This window comes from Mus pahari, chromosome 3 (genome assembly GCF_900095145.1).
Source record: "Mus pahari chromosome 3, PAHARI_EIJ_v1.1, whole genome shotgun sequence".
NCBI classification, from domain to species: Eukaryota; Metazoa; Chordata; class Mammalia; order Rodentia; family Muridae; genus Mus; species Mus pahari.
Genome location: NC_034592.1, coordinates 149,607,558 through 149,616,235, shown reverse-complemented (window position 1 = coordinate 149,616,235; position 8,678 = coordinate 149,607,558). Strand labels below are relative to the sequence as shown.

The 8,678-nt window shown below is 46.8% G+C and overlaps 1 protein-coding gene across 2 annotated transcripts in view; it reads left to right on the top strand.

The window, feature by feature from the left end:
* B4galt5 (beta-1,4-galactosyltransferase 5) overlaps positions 1-8,678 on the top strand; it is a 52,574-nt gene that overhangs the window by 13,937 nt on the left and 29,959 nt on the right. Inside the window, exon 1 of one of the 2 annotated variants that reach the window (XM_029536716.1) lies at positions 4,806-4,829. The exons of the other annotated variant lie outside the window; for it this stretch is intronic. The gene's annotated coding sequence lies outside the window, so the exon portion shown is untranslated. Of the gene's footprint in view, positions 1-4,805; positions 4,830-8,678 lie in introns of those variants that run through there. 2 annotated transcript variants of the gene reach the window in all.

The window sequence follows — 8,678 nt, the reverse complement described above, 5'->3', positions numbered from 1 at the left end:
CCCCTACCCCTCCCCCTCGGCTTGAGCTCCAGATCCTTTATCCTCTGCCCTCCAAAACAGCCTCTTTGCTGTAGTCTTTCTCTTCTGGGTTAGCTGTTTCTCTTTTGTAATTATAAACATGGTGTCTGCATAGAAGCTGGTTCCTGGTAAAGGACATGGAAACCCCTAAAGAAAGCACTGTCTTTACTGCTATGTAAAATGTGTGACCCTTTGATGTCAGATCTACTTAATTTCATTCCTACTATTGAAAAAGTTGAGACTTTCAGATTCCCCTGAATGGTGTGGCACTCTGGGGTTAGTTTAGTGTGGAAGTGTGACAGTTTCTCTGCCTCCAACTGTTCCCAGCAGCTGGGACAACAGGGTGGGTGTGCCATCATAGCTAGCCTTGCTTGAAATGGGCATTCTGTTTTGGTCACTTGGCCTTTAATTCCCCAGGACATCTCCAGTACTTGAGTTCACTTGCTCCTTCTGCCTCCTCCTCCTGTCTGTGTTAAGGCATGAGTCACTGTGACTGAACATGCTTGAGACTGTTGTAGTTTTTCCTGTGTCTCTCCATGACCTGGATGTTTTGATTGCTTCCTGTGGACTATTCACTTTTAGTTACCTTGAAGTAACAAAGAAACCATTTAGCCCAGGCCTTTTCAAAGAGTCTTACATGGTGTGAGAACCTGCCTTGTTTGTCCCTATGTTGCCTTGTGGCCTCTCTGTTCCTTGTCATTCTACCTTCCTGATGCCTGCTTGCTGTGAGACCTGCCATGAGTGTTTGCATCTATCACCTAGGGGATTGCAGACACCTCAAACCTAGCAGCCCAGCAGCCTGGGTGCTTAGAGGTTACAGAGAATGTCCCACCAGGACTTCCCCCTCTGACTTGCATGGGGCAGAGCTGCCACAGAATCTCACAGGTTGTCTCTGTCCAGTCCTCCTACTCGGCGGTCTCCGTTGATGAGACTGAACCGGATGTTAAGGCCGTGCAATGCTTTAGTCGCTGGGTTTGAGCCTTTTCACTAGAAAGACATCTAAACTCAGGAGAAGCAGAAGCAGATGTGATGTGGCAGCATGTAGAAGTGCTGGCGCTGGTGCTGGCGCTGGCTTGCTGTGCCCTCTACTAAGCCCTGACTTCGTGAGGCAGAGCCCACATAACCCTGTGCTGTCCATCAATGCCCATTTCCTGTGCGGAGAAAGGGGCTTTGAAGTGAGAGGAGCAGCACTTCCTAAATTGTCTGGAAATGGCTGAAATGAGTCTTCCAACATACTTCCTGGCTTGCTTTTTTAAGAGTCTTGATGGCTGGAGGGCCAGATAGTTTCTTCAGCTCCACTCTGCCACTGCCTTGTGACCAGGTACTTGGGAGGTATTTTCCAGGGCAAGGACTGATTGCTTTTGTGTCTTTGTCCCCCTTCAGGAACTTGGCAGCTCGTCATCAGTGACAGTGGGGTGATATCAGATGGTTGTGGGTAAGGCAGAGGGCTTTGGTATGAACAGAAACAGCACACTGGACATACCTGTTGTCTAGAATTCAGTCTTCAGTGAACAAGTAGAAGAAAAGCTTGGCAGGTAAGCACACAGTGAAGACAGGAAGGTAATCCGTAAGGCACAGGGTTAAACAGGCTAGCCACTATCCAGCTCCCGGGGCAGCTGCAGTGCCCGGGCATTGGTTGCTGGGAGAGCCTGGTTGTACAGAGAGGTAAATCGGGTAGGAAGGACATCCATGTGTCTGAAGAGGAGGGTACTAAAATCATTCACATAGGGGTTATTTCAGGTCAACTCTTGACTGTAGCTTCCCCTCCCCCTCAGTAGCCATTAGTTATTTTTGAATAAAAAACAGTATTTTCAGAGCTAGCATAATGGCTCAAAGATGCTTTTCCCCCCATATGTATAACAATATAACTGGAGATAATTTTTAAAAACATGCCAATAATCTGCTGTGAAATTTTGGGAACAAAACAAAGCTTGAACTCTAAGGTAACTCACATTATATTGTGATGCTCTTTTTGGCTTTTTATTTTGGTATGCAAATTTAAGAAAAAAATTTTTCCTTAAAATTTTGTATATGCAATATGTGGATGGCATATAATTGGCCCATCTGTCGACTCCATCATATATCAATTTGTGGTGGAAACAGTAAAAACCATCTATGTTTTAGATAGTCCATTGACTGTCATCTGCCATCATTACACACATAGTTATCACACAATGTATGTGAGTAATTTTCCAGAACGGTAATTGTAATTAAGCTTTTGTCTCATGTATGATTGTACTCCTCGAAGCATCAAAGGTTATTTCCCCTCTTGGTTTATCAGCCACCCTGTTCAGCTCTCCATTCCATCTGAGGAGTCCAGGATCCCATCTCTACAGAACCTTAGAGGTCAACTTTGAGCTTATCAAACATGATAGCGTGGTAATATCCCCTCTTTGTGAGATTGTTTTTATGGGAATGACTTGTGTCTCCCATCTATAGATTGTCCCAAGAGTGAACAACATAATACATTACCTACGTCGAGGAACTGCTACTGGGACATCATGTCATTTGGATCCTTTCCAACCTTCCTGCTGTCTGTTACATAAGAGCCTCAGGCCCAGTCTGCTGATTTATGTTAAATAATGTCACTGCAGAGACTGTGTGTGCCATGGGCTCCGCCCAGAGATTCCATTCAGCCATTTAGAGAAAAACTAAAGATTCTTCCAGCCTTGCTGAGTATTGGTTTTAATGTTAGCAGTTGGTTCCTAAGGCCATAAGTAGTCTTGCAGGTGGAGGGGAAGGTGTGTGAACCTTGTCAAACCCACCGTTAGGTTAGCTTTGGGGGCTTTGAGGGCACAGGGGGGGGAGCTCACAGACCAAATCACAGGGTTATTTCTCTGATAGACTGTACTGATAGCCCAAGGAGCAGGCTCGTCTCTGTGTGTATGGGGGGTTGGGGGAGGGAAGCAGGTTTGCCACAGTCAGTTTTCTGGTTTTCTCCAAACTTCAGTCTGTATATTTTCGGTGGATTTTTTTTTTTCTTCTATTTTTCTTGTACTTTGATAAATCATCCTTTCCCCCCCTGTCTAGTCCACTATTAAAGTAAATCTACTTCTAATTTGAGTTTGAGTTCTAGACTGTATGCATATATGCATGTATGTACGTATGTATTTTGTTTTGTTTTGTTTTGTTTTGTTTTGTTTTTTCGAGATAGGGTTTCTCTGTGTAGCCCTGGCTGTCCTAGAACTCACTTGGTAGACCAGGCTGGCCTCGAACTCAGAAATCCGCCTGCCTCTGCCTCCCAAGTGCTGGGATTAAAGGCCTGCGCCACCAGGCCCGGCTACGTATGTATTTTTGTGACGTGATCTTATATATCCCAGACTGACCTCAATCTCATTGTGTAGCCAAGGATAGCCACGTACTTTATTATATGTGTGTGTATTCAAGTCAATGTCATGCTTGCATGGGTATCCACAGAAGCCAGAGAGGGTGTTAGATCCCTTGGAGCTGAAGTTACAGGTGGTTTTGAGCCTTCTGATGTAGGTGATGGGTCCTCTCTAAGAGCAGTGGTTGTTCTAAGTACTGAGCCATTCCTCCAGGTGGGAGGGTGACCTTTAATCCTGGCCCTCTTGCCTCACCTCCCCTGTGCTGCCACCAAGCCCAGTTTACAGTTCTGTGGCTGGAACTCGGCCTCATAAAAATGCTAGCCTGGTGTCTACCAATTAACTTAAGTTCCTAGTATCACCTCTCTTCTGGGGGAGTGGGGCAAGGTGAGACAGGGCTTCTGCCTCCTGAATGCTGGAACTAAAGGCCTGCACTACCACCCCTGGCTTGTGTCACTGTCTTTTAACATTAATTTTTAATCAGCTTGTGTGCACAGACACAGGACGTACCACACCACAGGCACAGAGGTCAGAAGACAATTGCTTCTTTATCGTACGCGTTCCAGGGATTGGACTCAGGTCATCAGCCTGGGCAGTGAGTTCATCTCACTGGCTTGGTTTGTTTGCTACAAAGCCCAGGCTGGTCTAGAACATTCTACTCTCCTGCCTTAACTTCTTTTATGGATGAACTATTTTTCTTTTTTATTAATTAATTGTCTAAAGAATTTTGTTATAAGACTGGAAAGCTGACTGACAAAAGCTAAGCTGACTCCAGGGTGAGGTTTTGTCAGGTTCCATCTGTTCTGGTTTGCTGGCACCCTTCTGGTGGCCCTGCAGCTGCCAGCAGAGGACCTAAGTGCTCTCTTGGCCAGTCCCCTGGCACTCAGACTATCCCTGAAGCACTTGTATGGAACCTCCTGTCCCTGTTGTCTCTGTTTCTTCAGACCTGAGATGCTATCACAGGTCTGCAAGACTCGCTGTCATTAATGGTTTTGGTCCTCTGCCAAGGTATGTAGCACTTTTTTAGCCACCCTCCTGGTACCTGGAATTGGCAGAAGCCCGGAGGGGCAGAGCAGCTGTAGCATGCTGTCTCATCCCTGGGACTCTCCTTCAGAATTCTGTCTCTCTGCCGTGTGTCAGCCTTGGCAGCTCTCCAAAGTCTGTAGGGTTTTTTTCCTGGCTGTTCTTGCTCTCTGAGGAGTCTCTGGTCTGTCACAGGCCCTCAGTCATCACTGAAGCAGAACTGCTTTCTGCAAGTCTTTACCCAGTGAGAGGACCTGGAAAGAGCCTCCCACAGTTAAGACAGCTCATAGCTCTGTAGGAGCTGCTTCAGAGTCCTCATGCAGGTCATCAGCACGGTCCTTGTCCTGCAAAACAGAAGCTGCTGGGCAGTCGCTCTGTCACAAACAAACAAACAAACAACCTTTCTGTGAAGAGGAGAGGACTGCTTTCCAGAGCTTGTTTGCTCCTTCAGCCTCGGCTGCACAGGTTTGTAAGACAAGCCCCCCTGAGACAGGACCTCACTCTGTAGCTCTAGACTGGCCTGATTTAAAAGATGGGGTTAGCAGAGAGAAGTTAAATCTGCATCCAGACAGGTCCCTGGGTCTCAGCCCCGCTGATAGTCCAGCAGGATGGTGTCTGTCTTGGGAAGTTGCAGGGCATTTGGTAGCCTCCCTGGCCTTTATGCCCCAAGGACCAGTAGTACTCTTTCCTATGGCTGTGAAAACCCCATTTACTGCCCCCTGAGAGACAAAGTTACCCCCATTTAAGACTTGCTGGTAACATGTGAGAAGTTACCAGTCCTAACTAACTTCCTATTACTACCAGAAAGGTAGGCCTGAGTTTTGAGTTATTGACTGGCTGGCTCTCTGTGGGTAGTGCACCTGCTACCCTCAATCGGGCCTGACAGCCGAGAGGAGACCCCTGGACTCTGCAGACTGAAGCAGTCACACACTGCTTAAGTGTGTCTGTGACCTGAGAATCTACCAGTCTCAAGGTGCTGAGTGCATGCTCCGGGCAGGGACTGTCACTGAGCTTCCTTCGGCCTTCTGTCTCCACCTCTGTCTCCACCTCAGTCTCATGCATGAACCGGATACCTGATGCTGGCCCAGTGAATCAGTGCAGAGAATGTAAATAAATAGCATTGGAATTCAAGAGGAATGACAAAAAGAAGTCAGAATTAGGGCTAAAATTAAGAACTGGAAGACAGAAAGGATTTAGACAGGTCTGGGCAGCGTGGAGAGAAGTGCAGGAAGGGAGGGGAGAGATTAGAACAAACAGTGGACCTTCCTACACTCCGTGCTGCTGCCAGCATGGGTTCAGGCAGGTGCTGCTTGCTCTCATTCCATAGGCATTTTCCGGGTTTTCAAGTTCTGCTTTGATGGCAAAGGTGTTACTAGTACTTCCTGGCTCTTTTGGTGGTCCTCTAGCCCCACGGAACCCCGTGGGTGCCGAGTCAGAGATCCGGGATGAGGACTGTCAGCGCTGTACACATGGATCACCTTTCATGTCTGCTTTGACTTGAAGCATGCAGGGGTTTTTTTGTAGTTCCAACAGACTAAGGCTTTCCAAACTAAGCCTGGTGGCACACACCTGTAATGCTAGCTCTCAGGTCACAGACACACACTCATTTACTCTCTCAAGTCTGCAGCAGTATGAGCCAGAGTCTAAGGTTTTGTTTTGTTTTGTTTTGTTGGCTACATTGGAAGTTCAAGGTCAGGCTGGGTTATATGAAACTCCGTCTCAAAAAGCTTTTAAAAATGATGTACAGCTTCAGATAGATCTGAGAACTGCATCTAGATGGTGACCTGCATTTGATTTCTGAGTTGGCTGCGGTTATTGTGTGATTTTTTTTTTTTTCTACTTTGGTGTGAACATGACTTTCCTGAGTTTTCAGTTTGTTCTATAAAATTACAAATCCTTTCACACTGTCCTTATGAGAGACAAGCAGATGTCTGCCTCTCTCCTCATTGCTGGGTTGCTGGGTATATATTCCCAGGAGGGAATTGGGAGCAGAGGACAGCTTTCAGGAGTCCACTCTCTTTCAGCCAGGGATTGAGCTCAGCTTCCCAGGCTGTGAGTCAGACTTCCTACCCAGCTCTAGCTGGCCTGGCCCCATGTAAAACCTGGGGCTAACATAGGAAGTTAACTGCTTCATCCATAACAGGGTCCTGGGTATTCTGGGCAGGAGGGTGTCTGTAGCTCAGGTTGACTTTGCGCTTGTGGCTGCCCTCCTGCGGTAGCCACTAGAATGCTGAGATTATAGGTGTGAGACATCATGTCTGTGTCTGGCTTTTGTTGTGATTTTTGTTGTTTTGTTTTGAGACAGTTGTCCTCTGTAGCCCTGGCTGTCCTGGAGCTCTCTGCAGACTTGTGTGAGTTCTGCTCATGTCCGCTGATGTCCCTTACTGACCCAGGGCCTATTGCTTTTTTTGTTGTGTAGCTGGGGAGATTGTCAGTGAGCTTAAATGACTTGCCAAATTGCCCCGTTAGCTTGACGCAAAGCCAGTGTTTAGGTCCGGGTGTGGAGGGCAGACTCACTGTCTGCCCATATTAATGCCTTTGGAGTACTGTTGCTTACCACAGTAGACACTCAAATGTTGATGAGTAAAAGATGCTCAGAAATCAGAATAGCAGCTGCTGATGTACCCAGTTGAACATGCATGGCTTAGCTCCTTGGCACTGCATAGACTTGGTCCTCAGTAATGCACAGACTTGGTATGGTAGTAATGCTTATAATCCCAACAAAAGGGAGGAAGAGACAGGGGAACAGAAATTCATCCTCACCTATATATCAAGTTTAAAGCCAGTCTAGCCTGGGTTACATGACACCCTACCTAATAAATAATAACAGTAATAATAAGAACAACAGCAACAATAATAGTAATAATAGTAGGCTACAAAAAGCAATTTCTCAGAAGCTAGACCCAGGTCCTCTGAAGAGCAATTACCGCTTCTAACCTCTGAGCCCTAGCCCCAGGATTTGCTTAGTTCAGAGGTTTTGTTTGTTTGGGTTTGGTGATGGTGCTTGGGTTTGAACCCAGGGCCTCCTAGGTGCTGGGTCAGCTCTCTCCTGGGCTGCCTCGCATCCTGACCGACTGCTCTGTCACTTCTTCTCAGTCTCCTGTTTGCCTGCCTGCTGGCAGTGGCATTGCGACCGTGTGCCATGGAAAACCTGACTCTGGGGCTCAGGACTCCAGTCCCGTCCACCACAGAAAGCTCAAACAGGAACAGGACACTTGTTTGTGTAGGCAGCATTCAGCTTGTCTTAAGACCTGGCAGTGTTGGAGTAGCGGGGCAGATGAAGTTTCCTATCAGGGCTAGCAATTTACAAAGTTCTGTTAAGTGTTTTAAAGGGTGGTAGAGAAAGTTAGAGGCAAGAGGTCATTTTAAAAATGAAACTGGGTCAAGCCACACACCTTTAATTCCAGCACTAGGAAGGCAGAAGCAGGCAGATCTCATGAGTTCGAGGCTAGCCTGGTCTACATAGTTTAAGACAGCTTAGACTGCAACTATGCAGTGCAAATGGAGCTGGGCCTAGACTACTGTCCAAGAGACCAGTCTGGTCAATTCCCATAATCCATTTAGCCATCCCAGCATTTCTGAGGTAGCTGTGAAAGGAGGGGGGCAAGAGAGATGAGGTATCCTTTGTTGTCTCTGCCTCTAGCATTGTTCTTTCCATAGTAAGCATGGAGTCAGATTAGTCTGTCCAGGAGATTGGAAGGGCTCCGTTTGAGTTTCCAGAACTCTTTTCTACCACTGTCACAGCATCAACGGTGCTCACAGTGAGGTAGACGGACAGGTAAAAGTGGTCAGGGCTCTCCAAGCCTTAGCAGCCTCTAGAATAGTTGCTCTTGTCCTGTTTACGTAAAGTAGGGATTATCATAAAGCCTCCTTTATCAAAGTTAGACAAGACTGAAGTCTTTTTTTTATTAGATATTTTCTTTATTTACATTTTAAATGTTATCCCCTTTCCTAGTTTCCTCTCCAAAAATCCCCTATCCCCTCCCCCTGCTCCCCATCCCACGCACTCCCGCTTCCTGGCCCTGGCATTCCCCTATATTGGGGCATAGAACCATCTTCATAAGACCAAGGGCCTCTCCTTCCATTGATGACCAACTAGGCCATCCTCTGCTATATATGCAGCTAGAGCTACTCGAGTTCCACCATGTGTTTTAAGACTGAAGTCTTAATTAACTTTCTTCTTTACTAAGAAGTGTGCAGGAGGGAAGTCTGGGAAGCCCTGCCATAACCCTAGCTGGCTCCTGGGCTCAGTGATGCTGATGTCACTGTGCATGGGCTGATCGGCTTTTTTTTTTTTTTTTTTTTTTTTTTTTT